The following is a 6,717-nucleotide window of genomic DNA, read 5'->3' as shown; positions in this document are numbered from 1 at the left end:
CAGCATCCCGGAAACTCCGAGGGAAGAAGGAGGGCCCGGGAGGTCCTGATCGTTTCTCCCGAGTTGCTCAAGAGCTGCGGAGGCCGGGCCGGCTGGGACGGCCCCGGGCATCCCCGCCCTCCCGCGCCGACCCCCGCCGAGTCCGAACCAAAAGCGAAAGGAGTCCGGCGCCGCGAGGAGGTCGCCGCGCGCCTCCAAGCCCGCGGGGGCCGCCGTTTTGTGACTTCACCGGTTTCGCAACAAGCCCGGGCCGCCCGCGCCCCACCCACCCCCGGCCGGCCGCCTCGCCGCCCGCCACCTCGCTGGGCTCTCCGCGCCTTCCTCCGTCCGAGGCCGGGCCTGCCCCGCCGTCGCGGAGCCTCCCGTCCGGCCGCCGCCTGCGGGCCAGCACGTGCGCGACTCCCGCGCCCAGCGTCCCGCGCCGGGCCCCGCCGGGCGCAGCGCCCTCCCGGCGGCGGCGCGATGCTGTGCTTCCTGAGGGGAATGGCCTTCGTGCCCTTTCTTCTGGTGACCTGGTCGTCCGCCGCCTTCATCATCTCCTACGTGGTCGCGGTGCTCTCGGGGCACGTCAACCCCTTCCTCCCCTACATCAGGTGAGGGCTGGGCGGCGGGGGCCCGGGGCCGGGCAGAGAGGGCGGCGTTGTCGCTGCGGTGGAAAGGGTCCCGACCCAGCCGTCCCGCGGGCAGACCCAGGTCCGACGACGCGGGGGAGCGCGCTCCTGGCGGCCGGGACCGGTAGGGAGCCCGCGGGTGCAGAGCCCGGCGGTTCTGACTTTACCCTGAACACTGAACCCAGTGGCGTCGGGAGGGGCCCAGGACAGACGGTAGAACTTCCAACGGACTGTGGGACAGAATCCCTGGAAGATGCTTCTTGGGCGGTATTGAAGGAAGAATGGGTCCTGATGGATGCCATTTATTGAGTGTGTTAAGAGGCAGATCCAGGTGTGTGCTAAAACAGTTCACATGCTTCCTTCCCAGCATCCTCGTGATGGATGTCCGACTATTTTTCATACAAGGAAACCAAGTTTAAGCAGATGTTGAAATATCATCAATATGACACTGATGTCACAGTTAGAAATGATGGAAGTGGAATTCACACCCAAGTCCGTCCCATGCCAAAAGCAACACTTTGTCTCACTTCCAAGGATTTGGGAGTCAGGCTTAAGCATTCCTGGATGGAGCTGCCTAAGATCCCTTTGGATACTGCACCCCCAAAGTCAGAGCCCTCAAATTATCAGCAGCTTATGACATCTTTTGTGTTGCCATTGTACCATTTTGTTGTTGTTTGTTTTTTGGTTTTGGGGATTTTTTTGGTGAGTTTTGGCCTCTACCTTTCTTGAGGGTCACTTCATTGGTGCCCAGGAGGTCTTGATCCTTTTCTTTTTTTTTTTTTAATTTTTTTTAAAATATTTATTTTTGAGACAGAGAGACACAGAGCATGAACGGGGGAGGGGCAGAGAGAGAGGGAGACACAGAATTGGAAGCAGGCTCCAGGCTCTGAGCCATCAGCCCAGAGCCCGATGCGGGGCTCGAACTCACAGACGGATCGTGACCTGAGCTGAAGTTGGACGCCCAACCGACTGAACCACCCAGGCGCCCCGGTCTTGATCCTTTTCAAATGCCTCCCAGCTCTGTGCCTAGACCATGGCAATGGGCCTTCCTTAAACATTAGAAGGATCCATCTTTATCCAAGTGGTGTAACCTGCATTGGTTGGTGAGGGAATAGTAAAGTTGGTGACAACCAAGGTTTGTTACCACTTGATGGTTATAGAGATTGTAGGGCCTCTCCCTCCTGCAGCCATGCTGAGTGGTGAGCAACATTCTGTTATGTTTGTGGGCCAGGAAGGGGAAACAAGGTGAGGCAAGAGGAGACTAGAGTTTGAAGCAAAGAAGAAGGCAATGTGGAGAATAGTGCAGAAAAGCAAATCTGCAGTTAACAGTGGTTTTGCCCACTTAAGAAGTGTTCCACGCATCAAGGAGACTTTCCCATCAGGCCTTGCACCCTGCGGAAACCTGGACTTGGTTTCTCATGGCTCATCTCAGTCCCACATGGCATTGTCTGGTTTCTCTTGATTCTGAAGTGGGATAGATCCTCTTGGACTCCTGTAAAAGGGAAGAGTTTCTCTCCCTACAATGCTTTTTATTGAGAAAATAGTAGCTGTGTTTGTCCTGGATATAAAGGTCAGGAACAGATAATATTTGGTACTTATTGGTGAAGGGGTGAGAGGCAGAGCTTGAGTCTTTGTGGAGATGTCCGAGGTAGTTGTGATTCATAGCACCCCAAGGTGAACTTGAAATGGAAGACGTTCAGAAATGGGGAAATGAGGGGCGCCTGGGTGGCGCAGTCGGTTAAGCGTCCGACTTCAGCCAGGTCACGATCTCGCGGTCCGTGAGTTCGAGCCCCGCGTCAGGCTCTGGGCTGATGGCTCGGAGCCTGGAGCCTGTTTCTGATTCTGTGTCTCCCTCTCTCTCTGCCCCTCCCCCGTTCATGCTCTGTCTCTCTCTCTGTCCCAAAAATAAATAAAAAACGTTGAAAAAAAAAAAATGGGGAAATGAGCTGACAAGGCGAACCACTTGTGAGATGCTCAAATCACAGACAGTCCAAAGAGCAGGTGTTAAATTCAACAAGGAAAGGAAGCCTTCAGGAAAAGCAGGTTTACAGGAGAAAAAGGCTGAAGATGGTCACCTTGTTGCCGGAGCCAACAGCCTATAAAGCACTTGTCCACATGTGCTGGGGTGGGGGGTGGGGGGCGGTTTAGGTTGTCTGCTCTCCTGCCTACTTGAGCAGCTAGAGCACTAGATCATCTCTGTCCCTCCTAGAAAACTAAGTCATTGAGGCAAAGGCAAGATTTAGATTAAGAGCAAGAAGTGATGGGAATAACACCAGGTTTATCCATTTGGCCCCAGCAATGTTCGATCTTATCTCCTATAACTTATCTCTACTGTCCTTGTCTCCTGTTTTGCCTTACCCTCATTCCCTCCACTTCCCTCCAAGCACACTGGCCCACCTTCCTGTGTCTTGATCATGTCAGGCACACCACCTCCTCATGACCTTTGCCTTGACTGTTCCTCTGCCAGATGGAGTACCTTCCTCCAGGTACTGTCAGGCTTTCTCCTTTACCTCCTCCTCTGTTCAAATATTGGTAAAGCCTATTGCCCTATTTAAAATTGCATGTGGGGGGCCTGGGTGACTCAGTCAGTTAAGCATCTGACTTTGGCTCAGGTCATGGTCTCTCAGTTTGTGAGTTTGAGCCGCACGTCGGGCTCTGTGCTGACAGCTCAGAGCCTGGAGCCTGCTTCGAATTCTGTCTCCCTCTCTCTCTGCCCCTTCTGCACTCGTGCTCTCTCTCTCAAAAAGAAATAAACATTTAAAAAAATAATAAAATAAAATTGCACGCTAGTGTTGCTGATCCCCCATATCTAGTCTAATTATTCACCATAGCATCATCTATCATCTTGCAACAAACTCTATGATTAACTGATTTTTTTAATGTTTATTTATTTATTTTGAGAGAGAGACAGCAAGTGCGTGCATGAGCAAGGGAGGGGCAGAGAGAGAGGGAGAGAAAGAATCCCAAGCAAGCTCCCTGCTGACCTGCTACAGGGCTCAAACTCATGAATGGTGAGATCATGATCTGAACTGAAATCAAGAGTCGGTCTCTTAACTAAATAAGCCACCCAGGTGCCCCTTAACTTTGATTATCAGTCTTCCCTCACTGGAATGTAAGATCCATGAAGGCTTTTGATATTTGTTGAATTCATATTTCTTGGGCATTCACTATTGATACTGTTATTTTTTTTCCCCTAGGGCAATATCCCTTTAGGGATGATAAGGTCATTGGTCATTGATCAGCGATATGGATGTATTCAGGATGATCCCCTTTTACATGATGACATTGTTCAACCAATCTGATGTTCTGGAATTTCTTAACAACGTTGAACACTTTAAGAGCCATTGCATTTTAAATAAGAACCATAATCCTGGGAGGACCTTTTTCCAATATGACATTCAAACTCAGCTTTCTCATCACAAATCTTGTAACATTGTTATTCTTCAGCATATTGGTTAAATGAGCAAATAGCTTTTAGACATATAGAAAGATGCTCAGCCTCATGAATGGGATAAAAATTCAAATTAAAACTCACTGATGTCATTTTTCATGATTGGATCAGCAGAAAACTAAATGTTTGATAACATTGGTATTGATATTGGTGAGACTTAGGGGAAACAGGCTTTCATATGTGCTGTTGGGAATGTAAATAGATTCAGTCTCTATGGAGGCACTTGGCATCTATCAAGATGACAAAAATATATCTGCAAGGGTACTTATAGCATTACTTTTAATAACAAAAGGATGAAGCAATGCAGATTTCCATCAGGGAGGACTGGCTAAATAAATATGGTTTATCCAAAGAATACCTCAAAGGAAAGCCCTGTCTATATAGAATACTCTTTTTTTTCTTAATTTTTTTAAATTTGTTTTTATATTTTTTTTATTTTTGAGAGAGAGAGAGACAGAGCGTGAATGGGGGAGGAGCAGAGAGAGAGGGAGATGCAGAATCTGAAGCAGGCTCCGGGCTCCGAGCTGTCAGCACAGAGCCTGATGTGGGGCTCAAACTCATGAACCGTGAGATCATGACCTGAGCAAAGTCGGACACTTAACCTAACTGACTGAGCCACCCAGGCACCTGATCTTTTTTTTTTTTTTTTTTGAGAGAGAGAGAGAGACAGAGCGTGAGCAGGGAAGGGGAAGAGAGAGAAGACAAAGAATCTGAAGCCGGCTCCAGGCTCAGGGCTGTCAGCACAGTGTCCCCCATGGGGCTTGAACTCACGAACCGTGAGATCATGACCTGAGCCGAAATCAGATGCTTAACCGACTGAGCTACCCAGGCGTCCCTAGAATACTCTTTTTAAATTAATACACTGGTATGCAAAAATCTCCAATACATTGTTACATGGAAAAAAGCAAGATGCAGAGCAAAATATGCCACTATTAGTGGGTGGGGGTGAGAGGGGTTAGAGGGTGGAGGGAGTAATAGTGTATGTTTGTATTTGCTTGCATAAAGAAACTAATAAAAGTGGTTTGTGTATGATCGAGGGAGGAGGTCCTGGCCACTTAGAGTTTAGCAGTTGGAAAAGAGAGTGGGAATAAGACCTTGTGCCACCCTTTTTAAATTAATCCTCTTATTTTGAGATAAATGGAGATTTCCATGTAGTAATAAAACAATAATACAGAAAGATCTCATGTGTCTTTTACCCAGTTTCTCCCAAACGTAACATTCCCATACCTGGCATGCCTTATTTTATGTATTTATGTTTTAGCCACATGGCTTGGTTTCCTACCGAAAATTGAATTAGAAAGATGTGATTCAAACAACCACTAAATTTAACAAGCTGGAATAGCATAGTGCAATGCTTCTGTATTATGAAACTATTAATGCAAAGATATCAAAACTGAGGACAAGTTAAAGTCAACCTCAAAGGACTAGTTTAAATTTTTACAAGGCCACACCCACATTCTTGAGCACAATCATGTTTAATTTGTTATAGTTTCTTACATTCCCTTTGTAACCAAATCTCCCAGGCTATCGTGAATCAACTTTACATATTAATTCCTTCCAGCCAATAAGCCACTTTCTTTTATTTATTTTTTTATTTTAAGTGTTCATTTATTTATTTTGAGGGAGGGAGGGAGGGAGAGAGAGAGAGAGAGAGAGAGAGAGAAGACAAGCAGGGGAGGAGCAGAAAAAGAAGCAAAGGGAATCCCAACCAGGCTCCATGCTCAGTGTGAAGCCTGGCTCAATTTCATGACTGAGAGATCATGACCTGGGCTGATATCAAGAGTCAGATGCTTAACCACTGAGCCACCCAGGTGCCGCCCCAAGCCACTCTCTTTTACATCTTCTTTGGCCTGTGTTTCATGCTTCCAGAATATTCTCTAGCTCTTTATTTTCAAAGTTTTGCCAGTTCTGTGTCCTGGTTGCTTTTTATTAACCTAATCTCACTTTTTGTGCAAGTACTGTTTGCTGAGTAGATTGTGGCCTTTGGCCACTCCCATTGTTCCTCGTCACGACCACAAACCTACTCAGGGGTTGGTGGCAGAAAACCGGGTCACCTAGAATTAAGTCACCTTCAAAGGGAGACCAAAATGACATATTAAACAAAGGAAAAGAGGTTGGGTATTTAACTCCAAAAATGAATCTAAAAATTAGGGAAATTATTTTACCTTTCACTTGGTTAACAATCACAAAATTTAGGTCATAATCACAGTTAGGTGCTAGTTCTAATAATGAACAAAATTCATTATAATGAACACATTTTGTAATAACAAAACAATGAAAGGACAAAATTCTTATAATAAACAAAAATCTTAAAATGATTCGGGTGTGGATTTTTTAAGTGAATGATATATACTTTTGCAAGAATAGTCTTATGATTGTGTGTTAAGTCCTTGATTTCACTTTTGTCTTTTGAAGGGAGATATGAAGAGGTTCATTTTTGCAGAAATGTTTTATGACTTCAGTTTCCCCAATGACCATTCTTTTTTTTTTTTTTCCAATGACCATTCTTAGTCTGCATGTAAGGAAATTGATCTTGATTATTGTGTTTTTCACACAAAATATGTTTCATGAGGGTAGAGATTTAGAGTTTGTTCATTGTTGCTTCCCTACCATGTATGACAGTGTCGGACACGTAGTAGGTGCTTAGTAAATATT

General features: G+C 46.2%; 1 long non-coding RNA gene across 1 annotated transcript; it reads left to right on the top strand.

Moving 5' to 3' along the window:
• Positions 1-417: 417 nt before the first annotated feature.
• On the top strand, positions 418-4,145 carry LOC125917604 (uncharacterized). The gene is made up of 2 exons (XR_007456239.1): positions 418-593; positions 3,809-4,145. It is a non-coding gene; the product is annotated as an uncharacterized LOC125917604 (long non-coding RNA).
• Positions 4,146-6,717: the final 2,572 nt, after the last annotated feature.

Source organism: Panthera uncia, unplaced genomic scaffold (assembly GCF_023721935.1).
Source record: "Panthera uncia isolate 11264 unplaced genomic scaffold, Puncia_PCG_1.0 HiC_scaffold_208, whole genome shotgun sequence".
Lineage (NCBI taxonomy): Eukaryota > Metazoa > Chordata > Mammalia > Carnivora > Felidae > Panthera > Panthera uncia.
Note: the sequence above shows the minus strand (reverse complement) of the source record. Positions and strands in the feature narration are given on the sequence as shown.